This window comes from Pseudophryne corroboree, chromosome 9, assembly GCF_028390025.1.
Source record: "Pseudophryne corroboree isolate aPseCor3 chromosome 9, aPseCor3.hap2, whole genome shotgun sequence".
NCBI lineage: Eukaryota > Metazoa > Chordata > Amphibia > Anura > Myobatrachidae > Pseudophryne > Pseudophryne corroboree.
In genome coordinates, this window is record NC_086452.1 from 63,179,661 (window position 1) to 63,202,867 (window position 23,207).

The following is a 23,207-nucleotide window of genomic DNA, read 5'->3' on the forward strand; positions in this document are numbered from 1 at the left end:
AGATCCCAAAGTGCCACTGGAGGCACAAAAGGAGGCTGTATATGCAGTACCCCTTTTACAAACGTCTGAACTTCAGGGACTGAAGCTAGTTCTTTTTGGAAGAAAATTGACAGAGCCGAAATTTGAACCTTAATGGACCCCAATTTCAGGCCCATAGACACTCCTGTTTGCAGGAAATGTAGGAATCGACCCAGTTGAATTTCCTCCGTCGGGCCTTACTGGCCTCGCACCACGCAACATATTTTCGCCAAATGCGGTGATAATGTTTTGCGGTTACATCCTTCCTGGCTTTGATCAGGATAGGGATGACTTCATCCGGAATGCCTTTTTTCCTTCAGGATCCGGCGTTCAACCGCCATGCCGTCAAACGCAGCCGCGGTAAGTCTTGGAACAGACAGGGTCCTTGCTGGAGCAGGTCCCTTCTTAGAGGTAGAGGCCACGGATCCTCCGTGAGCATCTCTTGAAGTTCCGGTTACCAAGTCCTTCTTGGCCAATCCGGAGCCACGAATATAGTGCTTACTCCTCTCCATCTTATCAATCTCAGTACCTTGGGTATGAGAGGCAGAGGAGGGAACACATACACTGACTGGTACACCCACGGTGTTACCAGAGCGTCTACAGCTATTGCCTGAGGGTCCCTTGACCTGGCGCAATACCTGTCGAGTTTTTCCCAACGGTTTATAATCATGTGGAAGACTTCTGGGTGAAGTCCCCACTCTCCCGGGTGGAGGTCGTGCTGAGGAAGTCTGCTTCCCAGTTGTCCACTCCCGGAATGAATACTGCTGACAGTGCTATCACATGATTTTCCGCCCAGCTAAAAAATCCTTGCAGCTTCTGCCATTGCCCTCCTGCTTCTTGTGCCACCCTGTCTGTTTACGTGGGTGACTGCCGTGATGTTGTCCGACTGGATCAACACCGGCTGACCTTGAAGCAGAGGTCTTGCTAAGCTTAGAGCATTGTAAATGGCCCTTAGCTTCAGGATATTTATGTGAAGTGATGTCTCCAGGCTTGACCATAAGCCCTGGATATTCCTTCCCTGTGTGACTGCTCCCCAGCCTCGCAGGCTGGCGTCCGTGGTCACCAGGACCCAGTCCTGAATGCCGAATCTGCGGCCCTCTAGAAGATGAGCACTCTGCAACCACCACAGGAGGGATACCCTTGTCCTTGGTGACAGGGTTATCCGCTGATGCATCTGAAGATGCGACCCGGACCATTTGTCCAGCAGGTCCCACTGGAAAGTTCTTGCGTGGAATCTGCCGAATGGGATTGCTTCGTAGGAAGCCACCATTTTACCCAGAACCCTTGTGCATTGATGCACTGAGACTTGGCTCGGTTTTAGGAGGTTCCTGACTAGCTCGGATAACTCCCTGGCTTTCTCCTCCGGGAGAAACACCTTTTTCTGGACTGTGTCCAGGATCATCCCTAGGAACAGAAGACAAGTCGTCGGAACCAGCTGCGATTTTGGAATATTGAGAATCCAATCGTGCTGCCGCAACACTACCTGAGATAGTGCTACACCGACCTCCAACTGTTCCCTGGATCTTACCCTTATCAGGGAATCGTCCAAGTAAGGTAACTAAAATTCCCTTCCTTCGAAGGAATATCATCATTTCGGTCATTACCTTGGTAAAGACCCGGGGTGCCGTGGACCATCCATACGGCAGCGTCTGAACTGATAGTGACAGTTCTGTACCATAAACCTGAGTTACGCTTGGTGAGAAGGGTAAATTTTGACATGAAGGTAAGCATCCTTGATGTCCCGAGACATCATGTAGTCCCCTTCTTCCAGGTTCGCAATCACTGCTCTGAGTGACTCAATCTTGAATTTGAACCTCTGTATGTAAGTGTTCAAAGATTTTAGATTTAGAATCGGTCTCACCGAGCCGTCTGGCTTCGGTACCACAACAGTGTGGAATAATACCCCGTTCCCTGTTGCAGGAGGGGTACCTTGATTATCACCTGCTGGGAATACAGCTTGTGAATGGCTTCCAAAACTGTCTCCGTGTCAGAAGGAGACATCGGTAAAGCCGACTTTAGGAAACGGCGAGGGGGAGACGTCTCGAATTCTAATTTGTACCCCTGAGATATCACCTGAAGGATCCAGGGGTCTACTTGCGAGTGAGCCCACTGCGCGCTGAAATTCTTTGAGACGGGCCCACCACCGTGCTTGTAAAGCCCCAGCGTCATACTGAGGGCTTGGCAGAGGCGGGAGAGGGTTTCTGTTCCTGGGAACTGGCTGATTTCTGCAGCCTTTTTCCTCTCCCTCTGTCACGGGGCAGAAATGAGGAACCTTTTGCCCCTTGTCCACGAAAAGACTGCGCCTGATAATACGGCGTCTTCTCATGTTGAGAGGCGACCTGGGGTACAAACGTGGATTTCCCAGCTTTTGCCGTGGCCACCAGGTCTGAAAGACCGACCCCAAATAACTCCTCCCCTTAATAAGGCAATACTTCCAAATGCCGTTTGGAATACGCATCACCTGACCACTGACGTGTCCATAACCCTCTACTGGTAGAAATGGACAACGCACTTAGACTTGATGCCAGTCGGCAAATATTCCGCTGTGCATCACGCATATATAGAAATGCATCTTTTAAATGCTCTATAGGCAAAAATATACTGTCCCTATCTAGGGTATCAATATTTTCAGTCAGGGAATCCGACCACGCCAACCCAGCACTGCACATCCAGGCTGAGGCTATTGCTGGTCGCAGTATAACACCAGTATGTGTGTAAATACATTTTAGGATACCCTCCTGCTTTCTATCAGCAGGATCCTTAAGGGCGGCCATCTCAGGAGAGGGTAGAGCCCTTACAAGCGTGTGAGCGCTTTATCCCCCCTAGGGGGTGTTTCCCAACGCACCCTAACCTCTGGCGGGAAAGGATATAATGCCAATAACATTTTAGAAATTATCAGTTGTTATCGGGGGAAAACCACGCATCATCACACACCTCATTTAATTTCTCAGATTCAGGAAAACTACAGGTAGTTTTTCCTCACCGAAAATAATACCCCTTTTTGGTGGTACTCGTATTATCAGAAATGTGTAAAACATTTTTCATTGCCTCAATCATGTAACGTGTGGCCCTACTGGAAGTCACATTTGTCTCTTCACCGTCGACACTGGAGTCAGTATCCGTGTCGGCGTCTATATCTGCCATCTGAGGTAACGGGCGCTTTAGAGCCCCTGACGGCCTATGAGACGTCTGGACAGGCACAAGCTGAGTAGCCGGCTGTCTCATGTCAACCACTGTCTTTTATACAGAGCTGACACTGTCACGTAATTCCTTCCAACAGTTCATCCACTCAGGTGTCGACCCCCTAGGGGGTGACATCCCTATTACAGGCAATCTGCTCCGTCTCCACATCATTTTTCTCCTCATACATGTCGACACAAACGTACCGACATACAGCACACACACAGGGAATGCTCTGATAGAGGACAGGACCCCACTAGCCCTTTGGGGAGACAGAGGGAGAGTTTGCCAGCACACACCAGAGCGCTATATATATATATACACAGGGATAACCTTATATAAGTGTTTTTCCCCTTATAGCTGCTGTATCTTTAATACTGCGCGTAATTAGTGCCCCCCCTCTCTTTTTTAACCCTTTCTGTAGTGTAGTGACTGCAGGGGAGAGACAGGGAGCTTCCCTCCAACGGAGTTGTGAGGGAAAATGGCGCCAGTGTGCTGAGGAGATAGGCTCCGCCCCCTTATCGGCGGCCTTATCTCCCGTTTTTCTATGTATTCTGGCAGGGGTTAAATGCATCCATATAGCCCAGGAGCTATATGTGATGCATTTTTTGCCATCCAAGGTGTTTTTTATTGCGTCTCAGGGCGCCCCCCCCCCAGCGCCCTGCACCCTCAGTGACCGGAGTGTGAAGTGTGCTGAGAGCAATGGCGCACAGCTGCAGTGCTGTGCGCTACCTTGTTGAAGACAGACGTCTTCTGCCGCCGATTTTCCGGACCTCTTCTGCCTTCTGGCTCTGTAAGGGGGCCGGCGGCGCGGCTCTGGGACCCATCCAGGCTGGGCCTGTGATCGTCCCTCTGGAGCTAATATCCAGTAGCCTAAGAAGCCCAATCCACTCTGCACGCAGGTGAGTTCGCTTCTTCTCCCCTTAGTCCCTCGATGCAGTGAGCCTGTTGCCAGCAGGTCTCACTGAAAATAAAAAACCTAAACTAAAACTTTCACTAAGAAGCTCAGGAGAGCCCCTAGTGTGCACCCTTCTCGTTCGGGCACAGAGATCTAACTGAGGCTTGGAGGAGGGTCATAGGGGGAGGAGCCAGTGCACACCAGATAGTCCTAAAGCTTTCTTTAGATGTGCCCAGTCTCCTGCGGAGCCGCTATTCCCCATGGTCCTTACGGAGTCCCAAGCATCCACTTAGGACGTTAGAGAAAAAACAAATTAAATTCATTGTTGCTCCTTTTCCCATCTTTTCCTGCCTCTGTGGGCATGTGAATAAAAACAACAACAACAACAATGGTAAGCAACTGTGCGCACCCTCTTGGTGTATAATCAAGAAAAAGTATATGTATAGTAGCATAGAAATGTATATGTCACAAGATTACACTAATCCCTTTGTATTGGGAATTATAGTGTTACAGTCCAAATCCAGTTCGGTCTCAAAAAAATGGGCTCAAATGTCCGTTATTTTATCTCAATCGTTCCAATTCTCTCCTTTCTCTTGATGGAAGACCAACTCCATATAAACCCAAAAATTGGAAGAGAAAAGAAGATATATAGTGTAATACAGTTTTATTCAATGATTCCACAAAAAATTAAAATGCAACAGGATTTCGCACACTAAATCCACCAATGACTAGGCAAGAAAGCGTACCGGATAAATGGGGGTGTCATATAGTGTCCACCCAAATAAGCATAGTGGTATCCCACGGGTACCTCTCGATCTTTCCAGGTGCCGTGTTCTTCTCTGGATCTGCAGTATCCAAAAGACAAAGTACCTGTTTGCTACAATCTCCCCAATCAGCTCACCAACGCGTTTCTGCTCCCTGGGGAGCCTTTATCAAGGTATAAGGTGGAATAGAACTGGTCTGGGTATTCCCACCAGAGTGGTCTGATTGGTCGAGACTGTGCAGAGCCTAATTAGTATCTAAACCTTTTAGTTTCACTGATTCCCATCCTCTCCTTATGATGTACAGTCAAATCGTTTATTTACTGTCCTCTATGAGTGTATTTAAACATCATAAACAGGCTTAAAATAGCCTTTTGCAGCGTGTGTTCCAAACCCTGGAACACACGCCACTTCCTACTTCCGCCCCTGGCTCCTAACATTGCGGCGTGCGTTCCAACTCCCTGGAACGCACGCCGTTTCCTGTATCCGCCCGCACTATTACCTCGTGGCTCTCCCCGGCGGAAGTGCGTCATTGGAACGCATATTGCTTCCGCGTTCCATAGTGCGCTATTAAAGCACCTCCCCTTAAAACCCCTTTATCCTGTGCAAATACAGCATGATTTCATTAAAAAGATATTTCCATCAGTGCATATAGCTAAAAAAGTGGGCATGTGGTTTCCTCCTCCTGACTCACTGACTCAGTACTGCTCGGCTGCTGTGCACTGTCTGCCAGCTAGCCTGAGCAACCGGCCAATGCCATGTCGCTCTTCTGCGCATGCATGAAACGTTAATTATAGGAATCAATGGTATGACTTTAAATGGTTTCATACCACTGATTGATGAGACACCATCCAGTTTCTCATCTAAAACAATAGAAACATCAGTTCCAGAACCAATGTTTTGCGACCATTGCTTAAAAAAGAGGATTTTGGTACTTACCGTTAAATCCATTTCTCGGAATCCACTCGGGGACACTGGAACTTCTTCATACAGTTGGGGTGTGAAGTATGCAAACAGATGTTGGCACAATCTAACCTAAAAAAAAATAATAAGAATTTACTTACCGATAATTCTATTTCTCATAGTCCGTAGTGGATGCTGGGGACTCCGTAAGGACCATGGGGAATAGCGGCTCCGCAGGAGACTGGGCACAAAAGTAAAAGCTTTAGGACTACCTGGTGTGCACTGGCTCCTCCCCCTATGACCCTCCTCCAAGCCTCAGTTAGGATACTGTGCCCGGACGAGCGTACACAATAAGGAAGGATATTGAATCCCGGGTAAGACTCATACCAGCCACACCAATCACACCGTACAACCTGTGATCTGAACCCAGTTAACAGCATGATAACAGAGGAGCCTCTGAAAAGATGGCTCACAACAATAATAACCCGATTTTTGTAACAATAACTATGTACAAGTATTGCAGACAATCCGCACTTGGGATGGGCGCCCAGCATCCACTACGGACTATGAGAAATAGAATTATCGGTAAGTAAATTCTTATTTTCTCTAACGTCCTAAGTGGATGCTGGGGACTCCGTAAGGACCATGGGGATTATACCAAAGCTCCCAAACGGGCGGGAGAGTGCGGATGACTCTGCAGCACCGAATGAGAGAACTCCAGGTCCTCCTCAGCCAGGGTATCAAATTTGTAGAATTTAGCAAACGTGTTTGCCCCTGACCAAGTAGCTGCTCGGCAAAGTTGTAAAGCCGAGACCCCTCGGGCAGCCGCCCAAGATGAGCCCACCTTCCTTGTGGAATGGGCATTTACAGATTTTGGCTGTGGCAGGCCTGCCACAGAATGTGCAAGCTGAATTGTACTACAAATCCAGCGAGCAATAGTCTGCTTAGAAGCAGGAGCACCCAGCTTGTTGGGTGCATACAGGATAAATAGCGAGTCAGATTTTCTGACTCCAGCCGTCCTGGAAACATATATTTTCAGGGCCCTGACTACGTCCAGCAACTTGGAGTCCTCCAAGTCCCTAGTAGCCGCAGGCACCACAATAGGCTGGTTCAAGTGAAATGCTGAAACCACCTTAGGGAGAAATTGAGGACGAGTCCTCAATTCTGCCCTGTCCGTATGAAAAATTAGGTAAGGGCTTTTATAGGATAAAGCCGCCAATTCTGAGACATGCCTGGCTGAAGCCAGGGCTAACAGCATTACCACCTTCCATGTGAGATATTTTAAGTCCACAGTGGAAAGTGGTTCAAACCAATGTGATTTTAGGAATCCCAAAACTACATTTAGATCCCAAGGTGCCACTGGAGGCACAAAAGGAGGTTGTATATGCAGTACCCCCTTGACAAACGTCTGTACTTCAGGAACTGAAGCCAGTTATTTTTGGAAGAAAATCGACAGGGCCGAAATTTGAACCTTAATGGACCCTAATTTTAGGCCCATAGACAGTCCTGTTTGTAGGAAATGCAGGAAACGACCCAGTTGAAATTCCTCTGTAGGGGCCTTCCTGGCCTCGCACCACGCAACATATTTACGCCAAATACAGTGATAATGTTGTATGGTTACATCCTTCCTGGCTTTGATCAGGGTAGGGATGACTTCATCCGGAATGCCTTTTTCCTTCAGGATCCGGCGTTCAACCGCCATGCCGTCAAACGCAGCCGCGGTAAGTCTTGGAAGAGACAGGGTCCCTGCTGGAGCAGGTCCTTTCTTAGAGGTAGAGGCCACGGGTCCTCTGTGAGCATCTCTTGAAGTTCCGGGTACCAAGTCCTTCTTGGCCAATCCGGAGCCACGAGTATAGTCCCTTCTTATGATCCTCAGTACCTTGGGTATGAGAGGCAGGGGAGGGAACACATACACTGACTGGTACACCCATGGTGTTACCAGAGTGTCCACAGCTATTGCCTGAGGGTCCCTTGACCTGGCGCAATATCTGTCTAGTTTTTTGTTGAGGCGGGACGCCATCATGTCCACCTTTGGTCTTTCCCAACGGTTCACAATCATGTGGAAGACTTCTGGGTGAAGTCCCCACTCCCCCGGGTGGAGGTCGTGTCTGCTGAGGAAGTCTGCTTCCCAGTTGTCCACACCCGGAATGAACACTGCTGACAGTGCTATCACATGATTTTCTGCCCAGCGAAGAATCCTTGCAACTTCTGTCATTGCCCTCCTGCTTCTTGTGCCGCCCTGTCTGTTTACGTGGGCGACTGCCGTGATGTTGTCCGACTGGATCAGCACCGGCTGACCTTGAAGCAGAGGTCTTGCTAGGCTCAGAGCATTGTAGATGGCTCTTAGCTCCAGGATATTTATGTGAAGTGATGTCTCCAGGCTTGACCACAAGCCCTGGAAATTTCTTCCCTGTGTGACTGCTCCCCAGCCTCTCAGGCTGGCATCCGTGGTCACCAGGACCCAGTCCTGAATGCCGAATCTGCGGCCCTCTAGAAGATGAGCACTCTGCAACCACCACAGGAGAGACACCCTTGTCCTTGGAGACAGGGTTATCCGCTGATGCATCTGAAGATGCGATCCGGACCATTTGTCCAGCAGATCCCACTGAAAAGTTCTTGCGTGGAATCTGCCGAATGGAATCGCTTCGTAAGAAGCCACCATTTTTCCCAGGACCCTTGTGCATTGATGCACTGACACTTGGCCTGGTTTTAGGAGGTTCCTGACTAGCTCGGATAACTCCCTGGCTTTCTCCTCCGGGAGAAACACCTTTTTCTGGACTGTGTCCAGAATCATCCCTAGGAACAGCAGACGTGTCGTCGGAATCAGCTGCTAAATTTGGAATATTTAGAATCCACCCGTGCTGTCGTAGCACTACTTGAGATAGTGCTACTCCGACCTCTAACTGTTCCCTGGACCTTGCCCTTATCAGGAGATCGTCCAAGTAAGGGATAATTAAGACGCCTTTTCTTCGAAGAAGAATCATCATTTCGGCCATTACCTTGGTAAAGACCCGGGGTGCCGTGGACAATCCAAACGGCAGCGTCTGAAACTGATAGTGACAGTTCTGTACCACAAACCTGAGGTACCCTTGGTGAGAAGGGCAAATTGGGACATGGAGGTAAGCATCCTTGATGTCCAGAGACACCATATAGTCCCCTTCTTCCAGGTTCGCTATCACTGCTCTGAGTGACTCCATCTTGAATTTGAACCTTTGTATGTAAGTGTTCAAGGATTTCAGATTTAAAATAGGTCTCACCGAGCCGTCCGGCTTCGGTACCACAAACAGCGTGGAATAATACCCCTTTCCCTGTTGTAGGAGGGGTACCTTGATTATCACCTGCTGGGAATACAGCTTGTGAATGGCTTCCAATACCGCCTCCCTGTCGGAGGGAGACGTTGGTAAAGCAGACTTCAGGAACCGGCGAGGGGGAGACGTCTCGAATTCCAATTTGTACCCCTGAGATACTACCTGCAGGATCCAGGGGTCCACTTGCGAGTGAGCCCACTGCGCGCTGAAATTCTTGAGACGACCCCCCACCGTACCTGAGTCCGCTTGTAAGGCCCCAGCGTCATGCTGAGGACTTGGCAGAAGCGGGGGAGGGCTTCTGTTCCTGGGAAGAGGCTGCCTGCTGCAGTCTTTTTCCCCTTCCTCTGCCCCGGGGCAGATATGAGTGGCCTTTTGCCCGCTTGCCCTTATGGGGACGAAAGGATTGAGCCTGAAAAGACTGTGTCTTTTTCTGCTGAGAGGTGACCTGGGGTAAAAAGGTGGATTTCCCAGCCGTTGCCGTGGCCACCAGGTCCGATAGACCGACCCCAAATAACTCCTCCCCTTTATACGGCAATACTTCCATATGCCGTTTGGAATCCGCATCACCTGACCACTGTCGCGTCCATAACCCTCTTCTGGCAGAAATGGACAGCGCACTTACTCTTGATGCCAGAGTGCAAATATCCCTCTGTGCATCTCGCATATATAGAAATGCATCCTTTAAATGCTCTATAGTCAATAATATACTGTCCCTGTCCAGGGTATCAATATTTTCAGTCAGGGAATCCGACCAAGCCACCCCAGCACTGCACATCCAGGCTGAGGCGATTGCTGGTCTCAGTATAACACCAGTATGTGTGTATATACTTTTTAGGATATTTTCCAGCTTTCTATCAGCTGGCTCCTTGAGGGCGGCCGTATCCGGAGACGGTAACGCCACTTGTTTTGATAAGCGTGTGAGCGCCTTATTTACCCTAGGGGGTGTTTCCCAACGCGCCCTAACCTCTGGCGGGAAAGGGTATAATGCCAATCATTTTTTAGAAATTAGCAGTTTTTTTATCGGGGGAAACCCACGCTTCATCACACACCTCATTTAATTCATCTGATTCAGGAAAAACTATGGGTAGTTTTTTCACACCCCACATAATACCCTTTTTTGTGGTACTTGTAGTATCAGAAATGTTCAAAACCTCCTTCATTGCCGTGATCATGTAATGTGTGGCCCTACTGGAAAATACGTTTGTTTCCTCACCGTCGACACTGGAGTCAGTGTCCGTGTCTGGGTCTGTGTCGACCATCTGAGGTAACGGGCGCTTTAGAGCCCCTGACGGTGTTTGAGACGCCTGGACAGGTATTAACTGTTTTTCCGGCTGTCTCATGTCGTCAACAGTCTTTTGTAAAGTGCTGACGCTATCACGTAATTCCTTCCATACGACCATCCAGTCAGGTGTCGACTCCCTAGGGGGTGACATCACTATTACAGGCAATTGCTCCGCCTCCATACCATTTTCCTCCTCATACATGTCGACACAACGTACCGACACACAGCACACACACAGGGAATGCTCTGATAGAGGACAGAGGGGAGACAGAGGGAGAGTTTGCCAGCACACACCAGAGCGCTATATATATACAGGGATAACCTTATATAAGTGTTTTTCCCTTATATAGCTGCTGTATTATTAATCTGCCAAATTTAGTGCCCCCCCTCTCTTGTTTTACCCTGTTTCTGTAGTGCAGGACTGCAGGGGAGAGTCAGGGATCTTCCCTCCAACGGAGCTGTGAGAGAAAATGGCGCTTGTGTGCTGAGGAGATAGGCTCCGCCCCCTTCTCGGCGGCCTTTCTCCCGCTTTTTTAAGGAAAAACTGGCAGGGGTTAAATGCATCCATATAGCCCAGGAGCTATATGTGATGTATTTTTAGCCATCTAAGGTGTTTTTATTGCGTCTCAGGGCGTCCCCCCCCAGCGCCCTGCACCCTCAGTGACCGGAGTGTGAAGTGTGCTGAGAGCAATGGCGCACAGCTGCGGTGCTGTGCGCTACCTTATTGAAGACAGGACGTCTTCTGCCGCCGATTTCCCGGACCTCTTCAGTCTTCTGGCTCTGTAAGGGGGCCGGCGGCACGGCTCTGGAACCCATCCATGGCTGGGCCTGTGATCGTCCCTCTGGAGCTAATGTCCAGTAGCCTAAGAAGCCCAATCCACTCTGCACGCAGGTGAGTTCGCTTCTTCTCCCCTTAGTCCCTCGGTGCAGTGAGCCTGTTGCCAGCAGGTCTCACTGAAAATAAAAAACCTAAAACTAAACTTTTCACTAAGCAGCTCAGGAGAGCCACCTAGTGTGCACCCTTCTCGTTCGGGCACAAAAATCTAACTGAGGCTTGGAGGAGGGTCATAGGGGGAGGAGCCAGTGCACACCAGGTAGTCCTAAAGCTTTTACTTTTGTGCCCCGTCTCCTGCGGAGCCGCTATTCCCCATGGTCCTTACGGAGTCCCCAGCATCCACTTAGGACGTTAGAGAAAATGTATTCACAGCCAGCTCCTCCCCCTTCACGCCCCGCATCCCTCAGTTTGAAAAATTTGAGAGAAGAGGGAACATGAAATTGAAAACAAAGCCCTATGGAGAGGAACCAACCATAGCAACAAGTCAAACAGCTAACAAGAACCACTAACTGAATAATTCAAACTGTTTGAACTAAATTTAACAAGAACACTGCGGGTTGAAAGCACAGAGATGGGCGTCCAGTGTCCCAGAGTGGATTAAGGAGCTCTTTCATCCACTAGGGAACACTGGAACTTCTTCATACAGTTAGGGACGTCCCAAAGATACTCCCATGGGCGGGAGTGCTGTCTGAAGCCTGCAGAACCAAACGTCCAAAACTTGTATCCCTGGATGCAAAAGTATCAAACTTATAGAAACGAGTGAACGTGTGTGCAGATGACCACGTTGTCACCCTGCAAAGTTGAGTAGTGGAGGCTCCTCTAGCCGCCACCGTCGAAGCGCCCACTGATCTGGTGGTATGAGCACCTACCCGAAATGGAACTCTCTTACCCTTAGTGATATAAGCTTGTCGGATGGCAAACCGTATCCATCTGGCTAGAGTCTGCTTTGAAGCCAGCCAACCCTTCTTGGGCCCATCGTACGAAACATCGAGTCAGACTTTCTTATAGAGGATGTAGCCTGTACATAAATCCTCAAGGCTCTGACCACATCCAAAGACAATTCCCCCTCCGCCAATACCTGGAAGGAGGGAACAACAATGGGCTGGTTAATGTGGAAACAAGAAACCACCTTAGGTAGAAACTCTGCTCTTGTACGGAGTCCCGCTCTGTCTTCGTGAAAAACGAGGAAAGGACTCTTACACGACAAAGCTCCCAACTCCGAGAACCTTTTTGCTGATGCCAAAGCTAATAACAGGGTATCTTTCCAGTATATATATTTAAGATCCGCTGTGTCTACCAGCTTGAAAATTGCGGATCCCACGGGGTCGTGGGGGGATGAAACAATGGTTAAATTCTCAACACACCCTGCAAAAACGTCTGAACCTCCTGCAAGGACCCCAGACGTTGTTGAAACAGAATAGAGAGGGCAGAGACTTGTACCTTCAAGGATCCCAACCTCAAACCCCCGTCTAGTCCAGCTTGAAGAAATCGTAAAAGTCTATAGAGGCGGAATTCCTTGGAGCTCCACCCCTTAGAGTGACACCCAGAGGCAGAACTCTGGGAGGCAACGGAGTCAGCTGCCACCGGGCTCCTGCTTTGAAAGGGGGCACCTCTCCTCCTGTTCCGTGTGTTCAGCGACATTAATCAATTAAGTTAATTGACAGCAGCCGGTATCTCTACTGTTGCCGACTTCTCCACTAGTCACTGCACCTTACAATCACGCCCTCTTTATTATAGATATACTGGAAGCAGACACCTTACTGATGAAGCTAATTGCTCCTATAAAGGAAGCATGAGAATTCTAACTACTGTATATGAAGTTATTTCTCTGACAATTACAAGTAAGTTCATATAGTTAGAATTCTCACACATCCTGTGCAAGAGCAGATATCTCCATCAGTAAGGTGCATGCTTTCAGTGTAATAGGTTGTGGGTTCTAATCCTGGATATGACACTTGCAAGTTAATTGTCAGAGAAATAATCAGCATTGTGAGTGACTGAGCAGATCTATGTAGTGTGTGGTTGGACCCCTACATAGTTCTGCCTAATTGCAACTGGTTTTTTAGTAGCTTCATATAGTTAGAATTAGAGATGAGCGTGTTCGATTTTACTCGGTTCTCAAAACGGCATCTTATTGGTTCACGGGTGATATATGGGGGGAGGGGAGGGGGGGGGGCACCAATATTTTTCTTGCCTCCAGGCAACTGGGACAAACTTACACCACTGGTGACACCAGTCCATATACTTCTTCCATATTCTATAATAATGTGTCACTGGGACTGGTTTCCGTGCAGCTAGCATGTTGGGGATAGCCGATTTCGGAATACCCTTGCTTCTTAGAATCCTGGTCTCAATAGCCACGTCGTCAAACGTAAATGGGTCAGGTCTGGATGAAGGAATGGGACTTGTGACAAGTCCTCCCTCTGAGGCAGCCTCCAAGGCTCTTCCGCCAGAAGTCCCATCAGGTCCGAGTACCAAATCCTGCGAGGCCAGTCCAGTGCTATTAGAATCACCCACACTTTTCCCTTTTTTACCTTCTTTAACACTCTAGGTATATGGGGAAATGGCAGGAAGATGTATACCAGATCGTATGACCAAGGAATCGCCAGCGTGTCCACTGCTTCGGCTGCTGGATCCCGCGTTCTGGCTACATACCTTGGTAACTGTTGGTTGTTTTGAGAGGCCATTAGGTCTATCTGTGGTAGACACCACCATTGCGCTACTGTCTCGAAAACCTGTGGGTGTAGACACTATTCCCCTGGATGCATATCTTGGATACTGAGATTGTCCGATTCTCAATTTTCCACTCCTGGTATGAAGACTGCTGACAAGATTATGCTGCGCTTTTCTGCCAAAGGACAGAATTTTTGTGGCTTCCCTTAAAGCCATGCAGCTCTTTGTTCCTCCCTTACAGTTTATGTAAGCCGTTGCTGTCACATTGTCCGACTGTACTCTCACATGTTGCGCCCTCACTAGTACTTCCGCCAGAAGAAGAGCATTGTAGATGGCTCAACTCCAGAATATTTATTGGGAGACTGCTCTCCTGTGGTGACCATCTTCCCTGAAACTGATGGTTCTCCAGTACTGCTCCCCATCCTCTGAGACTGGCATCTGTTGTCAGAATCTTCCAATCCCAGATTCCAAACCTCTTTCCAGCCGCAAGGTTCCTGTGGCCGAGCAGCAAATTTACGAGGTCCTGATTTGGGGCAACAAGCGAATCCTTTGATGGAGAAACCAGTGCATGCCTGCCCCTTGGGCAATCAGATTCATCTGAAAAGTCCTGGAATGGAGCCTGCCGTATTGGATCGCTTTGAAAGATGCCGCCATCTTTCCCAAAAGCTTTACACAAAGATGCAGTGAGACAGTCTGGTCCTTCAGAACCTGACGTACCATTTCCCTGATAACCCGAATCTTGTCTTCTGGGAGAAACACCTTCATATGTATGGTGTCTAAAATGAGACCCAGAAATTGAATCCTCTGTGTTGGTTGAAGGTTGGATTTCTTGAAATTCACGATCCAGCCGTGTCGAATCAAAAATTGATGAGTGGTCTGAGCATCTCGGATCAGTTGTTCCTGAGAGGGAGCCTTGATTAGAAGGTCGTCCAGATATGGGATGATCGTTACCCTTAACAATCTCAATTTTGCAACCATTATAGCCATGATCTTTGTGAAGACTCTCGGAGCTGATGATAAGCCAAATGGTAGGGCTCTGAACTGGTAGTGATTCTTGTCCACTGCAAATCCTGCGTAAGCTTGATGTGGGCTCCAAATCGGAACATGAAGGTACGCATCCTTTTTGTCCATGGACTACATAAACTCCTCCTGTTCCAGTCCTGCAATAACAGATTTAATTGACTCTATCTTGAACCTGTAAACATTCAGGAACGGATTTAAAACTTTTAAATTGAGGATTGGCCTGACAGACCCATCCGGTTTTGGTACCACGAAAAGACTGGAACAGAATCCCGTTCCTCTTTGAGAAGTCGGGACCGGAATAATTACTTCCGTCTGAAGTAACTTCTGAATTGCCGCATCTAAGGCCCTCACTTTCTGAGGACACAGAGGAAGACCTGTTGTAAAGAACTGACTGTGGGGTCATTGTAGAAAATCTATTTGGTATCCCTGGGATATAATCCTGCTGACCCATACTTCTGGAGAAGTTTCTGCCCAGGTGTCCCAAAAACTTTTCAGCCATGCGCCCACCAAAGGAGACTCAAGGTGAGCAGGAAGACCGTCATGCCACGGTCTTGTCAGCAGGCTTAGGGTCTTGCTTTTTGGTTGTAGCTTGGGAGCGTCCTCTACCTCTACTTCCACGAGCCTGACTGCCATAACCTCTTCCTCGGGCTCGAAAGAATTGAGACCTAAAGGAGTTAAATACCGGTCCCGAATAATTTCTTCTGGCCGGTGAAGTGGTCCTAGGATACGCTGTTGGTAGAAAAGTAGACTTCCCTGCTGTTGCCTGAGAAATCCACTTGTCTATCTCCAGACCAAATAATGTCTCTCCTAAAAAGGGCCTCAACTGCCTTTTTGGAGTCAGAATCAACTTGCCGTTCTCTGAGCCACAGAATTCTTCTAGCTGATATGGCCGAAGCCTAAATGCGTATTGCTATTCTGCTAGCGTTTTTTGACAATCTAGCCAGTGAGGCATCCACAATCGGCGGAACCTCCCACTTAGACATGACAGCTTTGGGTAGAGAGTAATTGGTCTCGAACTTCTTTGGAATTTGGAAGCGTTTATCCGGCTGCTTCAATGCTTCTCCCATTTGAACCTGGAGAGTCTGAGGAATTGGAAAAACCGCTGCTAGTGGTTTCTGCGACTGAAATAAATTAAAACCTTCAGATTCCTTAACTTCTTCCTCATTGAAGTTAAGGACCTTTTTTACCGCCTCAATAAGAGAATCTAATCCCTTAACTTCAGGATCCTCCTTCTGCGGACCGACGTCCAATATTGCCTCTACTGACTCACCTTCCTCATCATCAATTACAAGACCCTCCTCCTCCGACGACTCTTCCTGTAGGATAGGGAGTGGTCTCTTCACTGACTTACGCACAGTCTTTTCTGGTTGTGCGGGCCGAGTTATTCTAATTAAGAATTCCTCCATAGTCTTGGAAAACCCTGCTGTCCATTCCGAATGCTGCCTGTGGGATTCCGCCATCTCTCTGGAAATATCAGCTAGGGCACCTTCCCATAAAGCCGACTGACGACTACTCCCAGGTTGGGCACCCATTCCTAAACATGAGTTGCACACCCCGTTACTGCCAACATTAGTGCTCTTCTTACCGCATTTTGAACATACGTAACAAGTCTTGGTGGTCTTGGCTGGTGCTTTTGACCAATGACGTGCGGTGAGGGCAGTGACTAGTGAGGCACTGGCGCCACCCCCCCAAAAAAAACAACAACAAATAGGGTTCCCCTTCTTTTACAAAGACCAGCACTAGGCTGAACCAGACAGGGAGAGTAATGCCATAGCAGGGGAGACATTCAGTATGGGGTCCCCCCTGCCATAGCATTAAACACCCCCCAAACCAGTCAGCCCAGGGTTGGAATTCCTCAGGAAGTGGGGACCCCAAAAATTTTAATGGGGTCCCCCCTTCTGAGCAGCAACCAGCACTGGGCTCAAAAAACCCAGTGCCATGCCCCGCACCTCTGGTGGCGGTGGGTGCGGGGTTCATGGTGTAATAATATTGTGGATCCACTGACCCAATCACATCTTGGGGACTGACAGGGGCGTGCATTCATGTGGGCTGAATGCACGCCCCTGTCATTGAGGCACCTGTACTGGTGCCGCTTCCCCATACAATTTCAATGGGCTTTTAGAGCCCATTGCTTCACCCTGCCACCTGCCCGCCCCCCGCTGCCCGGACTTTAATGTTAGCAGTGGGAGGCACCTCTCCCGATGCCTCCCATCCTACGATGCAGGGGGAAAATGATTAAAAGACTAAAAGATATTTAACAGACTCTGTGGTATAAATATCTTCTTTTTATTATTTTAATCATTATGACAGGGAAGGCACTGCCTCCGCTGACTGCACGTCCCTGGTTTTTAACATATTTGACATACACGCCACTAACAGTCAGCAGTGCTTTCACCCAATTAAAGTAGGAAGAGAAAGACCATAGGGATATAGGGAGCAAGTGAAACTGGTTTAGATACACAGCTGGAACTAATATAAAAAAAAAATTTTTTAAACCAGCCTGACATCTGCAATCCCCACAGCACCCACTGTTAAAACAGCTTGGGTAGACTGGATTGTAATCCTGTTGCTCCTCCTCCTCAGGACCTTTCAGTACAGTCCTTTGGAAGACAAATAAAAGCACTTATTCCTTTTTTCAAGAGATTCAGCAGCAGCAGCAGCAGCAGCAGCAGCAAAGCTTTTGCCCAGCAGAATTTATGTTGCAATCTGCTTCTCTGTGATTGGCTAGCGGAGGATCCTCTCAGAGAGCCTGCATATGCGCGACTTCTAAAAAACCAATATGGCCACAAATTAAATTTTAAGTTAACATCATTAAATCCCCTCAGAGAGATCTCTCTGAGAGATTGCCCTGTCCGCTGCTGTACTCAGAGATCAGCTTCCCTACTGAGCGGCTCTATCCGACGCGCCAGACTGCTAGAAATGAATAGAGCTGCCGAGTCCCTGTACCCTGAGGGAACTCTGTGGCTAACAAAGTGTTCGGGTCCCCGCTGCCTTCTACCCCACCCCCCTTCCCCGCACCCTTACTACAGTGCGCGGCTGCAGGTATATATGGAAAGGGGATTGTTCTGTAAATACTACAGTGCGCGGCTACAGGTATATATGGAAAGGGGATTGTTCTGTAAATACTACAGTGCGCGGCTAACTGTGCTCTCCCTTGCAGCCTGACAAACCGCTGCCCTGGAGGAATACATCTTTCTGACAGACAGCGTGCAACACAGACGCCTTAGCTCTGTGCCCCTGCTGATGCTATTCTACTAGTATCTACTCACAGTTGTTGTCGCTGCTGTCTACTGAGAGAGATGACGACCCCTTCAGTCAGGGTCTTTGTCTCTTAAATAAATAGAAGCTTTTGCCCTCCTTTTAAATAGGCTGGCTCGGCCTCAGATCAATTTTTATAAGAATTATTCTAAGTGGAGCAGGAGCTCCTTTCTTCTGTGTTACACCTCCTAGCACAATTTTTCAAACTGAGGGATGGGGGGCCGGCTGTGTATAATTTTTTTTAGGTTAGATTGAACCACCTCCGGTCTCCATACTTCACATCCCAACTGTATGAAAACGTTCCAGTGTCCCCTAGTGGATGAAAGAGAAATGCAGGTATCCTCAATGTTTACTTTCATAGATTAATACCTACTATCTAATTATATTATTTTATTAACCAGTGAACAAGCCCAGCAGCTGCCAGGAATCCAAAAAATTACATGAAACTCATGGTTGTTCCTCTCCATAAAAATCTTTATTAAAAGGCAAAAGATTTCTTTAAACTGAAGAGAAACCAGAGTATACTAATAGAGAAGTGCCATGATTATTTCCCCCAAACATACCTCAGTTTACCAAGAGAGAAGACAACAAAAATGTATAACAATTTTCAAATATAACCAATACAATCCTATTATATTTACAACATATCAGTTAAAAAAAAAAGGACAATATTTCAATTGCAAAATACTATAAAAAAAACAACAACCTTGAAATGTATCAAATGCATCATAGGGAAGAATGCAAATGAGGCTACCAAAGAGATTTAAATTTCGAATGGTCGAACAGTAATTTAAAACCAGTTCTTCAACTTGCTAGAGTGCCTATAGACATCACCATGTTGTAACAGTGCTGGAATAACATCCCAGCAATAGAGTATACAGAAGACTCATCTATGATAGAACAATCATTGAATTCCACAATTTTTCTAATTAAAAAAAAAATCAAAATTTAATGTCAAATTCTAAACGACTCATGAAAAATTACCAATTTCTGAATTTCACTAGTAAATAAGCTCAGCGTTGGTCAGCCAGCCAGGAGGGAGACAGAAAAAAAGCCTTTCACTGTAAACAGAAAACAAAACCCAAAAAATTGTAAACAGTAAAACTAACTACTTCTGATCATGGTTACATTTTCCAACAAACAGGACAAGAAAATAAGAATTTACTCACCGGTAATTCTATTTCTCGTAGTCCGTAGTGGATGCTGGGAACTCCGTAAGGACCATGGGGAATAGCGGCTCCGCAGGAGACTGGGCACAAATAGAAAGCTTTAGGACTACCTGGTGTGCACTGGCTCCTCCCCCTATGACCCTCCTCCAGACCTCAGTTAGGATACTGTGCCCGGAAGAGCTGACACAATAAGGAAGGATTTTGAATCCCGGGTAAGACTCATACCAGCCACACCTATCACACCGTACAACTTGTGATATGAAACCCAGTTAACAGCATGATAACAGAGGAGCCTCTGAATAGATGGCTCACAACAATAACCCGATTAGTTAACAATAACTATGTACAAGTATTGCAGACAATCCGCACTTGGGATGGGCGCCCAGCATCCACTACGGACTACGAGAAATAGAATTACCGGTGAGTAAATTCTTATTTTCTCTGATGTCCTAGTGGATGCTGTGAACTCCGTAAGGACCATGGGGATTATACCAAAGCTCCCAAACGGGCGGGAGAGTGCAGATGACTCTGCAGCACCGAATGAGAAAACTCAAGGTCCTCCTCAGCCAGGGTGTCAAATTTGTAAAATTTTACAAAGGTATTTGACCCTGACCAAGTTGCAGCTCGGCAAAGTTGTAAAGCCGAGACCCCTCGGCAGCCGCCCAAGATGAGCCCACCTTCCTTGTGGAGTGGGCTTTTACAGATTTTGGCTGTGGCAGTCCTGCCACAGAATGCGCAAGCTGAATTGTACTACAAATCCAGCGAGCAATAGTCTGCTTAGAAGCAGGAGCACCCAGCTTGTTGGGTGCGTACAGGATAAACAGCGAGTCAGATTTTCTGACTCCAGCCGTCCTGGAAACATATATTTTCAGGGCCCTGACAACGTCCAGCAACTTGGAGTCCTCCAAGTCCTTCGTAGCCGCAGGCACCACAATAGGTTGGTTCAGGTGAAACGCTGAAACCACCTTAGGGAGAAACTGAGGACGCGTCCTCAATTCTGCCCTGTCTGTATGAAAAATCAGATAAGGGCTTTTACAAGATAAGGCCGCCAATTCTAACACACGCCTGGCTGAAGCCACTTTCCACGTGAGATATTTTAAATCCACAGTTTTAAGTGGTTCAAACCAATGTGATTTGAGGAACCCCAAAACTACATTGAGATCCCAAGGTGCCACTGGAGGCACAAAAGGAGGCTGTATATGCAGCACACCCTTGACAAACGTCTGAACTTCAGGAACTGAAGACAGTTCTTTCTGGAAGAAAATCGACAGGGCCGAAATCTGAACCTTAATGGATCCCAATTTGAGGCACATAGACACTCCTGTTTGCAGGAAATGCAGGAATCGACCCAGTTGAAATTCCTCCGTCGGGCCCTTCCTGGCCTCACACCACGCAACATATTTTCGCCAAATGCGGTGATAATGTTTTGCAGTTACATCCTTCCTGGCTTTGATCAGGGTAGGGATGACTTCCTCCGGAATGCCTTTTTCCTTCAGGATCCGGCGTTCAACCGCCATGCCGTCAAACGCAGCCACGGTAAGTCTTGGAACAGACAGGGTCCCTGCTGGAGCAGGTCCCGTCTTAGAGGTAGAGGCCATGGGTCCTCTGTGAGCATCTCTTGAAGTTCCGGGTACCAAGCCCTTCTTGGCCAATCCGGAGCCACGAGTATAGTTCTTACTCCTCTCCGTCGTATAATTCTCAGTACCTTGGGTATGAGAGGCAGAGGAGGGAACACATAAACCGACTGGTACACCCACGGCGTCACCAGAGCGTCCACGGCTATCGCCTGAGGGTCCCTTGACCTGGCGCAGTATCTTTTTAGTTTTTTGTTGAGGCGGGACGCCATCATGTCCACCTTTGGTTGTTCCCAACGGTTTACAATCATGTGGAAGACTTCTGGGTGAAGTCCCCACTCTCCCGGGTGGAGGTCGTGCCTGCTGAGGAAGTCTGCTTCCCAGTTGTCCACTCCCGGAATAAACACTGCTGACAGTGCTATCACATGATTTTCCGCCCATCTGAGAATCCTTGCAGCTTCTGCCATCGCCCTCCTGCTTCTTGTGCCGCCCTGTCTGTTTACGTGGGCGACCGCCGTGATGTTGTCTGATTGGATCAGTACCGGCCGGTTCTGAAGCAGGGGCCTTGCTTGACTTAGGGCATTGTAAATGGCCCTTAGCTCCAGAATATTTATGAAGCGAAATTTCCTTGGAAATTTCTTCCCTGTGTGACTGCACCCCAGCCCCGAAGGCTGGCATCCGTGGACACCAGGACCCAGTCCTGTATTCCGAATCTGCAGCCCTCTAGTAGATGAGCCCTCTGCAGCCACCACAGCAGCGACACCCTGTTTCTTGCTGACAGGGTTATCCGCTGTTGTATCTGTAGATGGGACCCGGACCATTTGTCCCACAGGTCCCACTGGAACGTCCTTGCGTGGAACCTTCCGAATGGAATTATGCTTCGTACGAAGCTACCATTTTTCCCAGGACTCGTGTGCATTGATGTACCGACACCTGTCCTGGTTTTAGGATGTCTCTGACTAGAGATGACAACTCCTCGGCTTTTTCCACTGGAAGAAACACTCTTTTCTGGTCTGTGTCCAGAATCATTCCCAGGAACAGAAGACGCGTTGTCGGGACCAGCTGTGACTTTGGAATATTGAGAATCCAGCCGTGCTGTTGTAGCACTTCCCGAGAGAGTGCTACCCCCACTACCAACTGTTCTTTGGACCTCGCCTTTATCAGGAGATCATCCAAGTACGGGATAACAAAAACTTCCTTCTTGCGAAGGAGTATCATCATTTCGGTCATTACCTTGGTAAAGACCTTCGGTGCCGTGGACAACTCCAACGGCAGTGTCTGGAACTGATAGTGACAGTCCTGTACCACATCTCTGAGGTACTCCTGGTGAGGAGGGTAAATGGGGACATGCAGGTACGCATCCTTGATGTCCAGGGAGACCCTGTAATCCCCCTCGTCCAGGCTCGTAATAACCGCCCTGAGCGATTCCATCTTGAACTTGAATCTTCTGATATAAAAAATTCAAGTATTTTAATTTTAAGATGGGTCTCACCGAACCGTTCTGTTTTGGTACCACAACCATTGTGGAATAGTAACCCCTTCCTTGCTGAAGGAGGGGCCCCTTGACAATCACTTGTTGTGATTATAGTGTTGAATAGCCATCAACACCGCCTCTCTGGAAGAGGGAGGTGCCGGTAAGGCAGATTTTAGGAAACAGCGGGGGGAAGAACGTCTCGAACTCCAGCATGTACCCCTGAGATACTACTTGAAGGACCCAGGGATCCATGTGAGAGAGCCCACTGGGCGCTGAAATTTCTGAGACGGGCCCCCACCGTACCCGGGTCCGCCTGAGCAGCCCCAGCGTCATGCTGTGGGCTTACCGGACGCAGGGAGGACTTCTGCTCTTGGGAACTAGTTGTTTGCTGCAGCTTTTTCCTCTACCTTTGCCTCTCGGCAAAAAGGATGAGCCTCTAGCCCTCTTGCTTTTCTGGGGCCGAAAGGACTGTACTTCTTTCTTTTGTTGTGGGGTAACCTGTGGCAACAAAGTCGATTTCCCAGCAGTAGCTGTGGAAACGAGGTCTGAAAAAACCATCCCCAAACAGTTTTACCCCCTTATAGGGCAAACTTCCATGTGCCGATTCAAGTCGGCATCGCCTGACCATTGCCGAGTCCATAACCCCCGTCTGGCGGCAATGGACCTAGCGCTTATTTTTTATGCCAGCCGGCCAATATCCCTCTGTGCATCACGCATGTATAAGACCACGTCTTTTGTATGCTCTATTGTCAGCAAAATATTGTCCCTATCCATAGTTATTTTCCGACAGGGAATCTGACCACGCAGCGGGAGCACTGCACAACCATGCCGAAGCAATGGTTGGTCGCAAT

The 23,207-nt window shown here is 48.2% G+C and overlaps 1 protein-coding gene and 1 non-coding gene across 3 annotated transcripts in view; both read right to left on the reverse strand.

The window, feature by feature from the left end:
• LOC134957493 (armadillo-like helical domain containing protein 1) overlaps positions 1-23,207 on the reverse strand; it is a 468,225-nt gene that overhangs the window by 61,354 nt on the left and 383,664 nt on the right. The gene's annotated exons all lie outside the window — the stretch shown is intronic.
• Positions 18,547-18,662, reverse strand: LOC134959516 (U5 spliceosomal RNA). Its single transcript, XR_010187542.1, has one exon. It is a non-coding gene; the product is annotated as a U5 spliceosomal RNA (small nuclear RNA).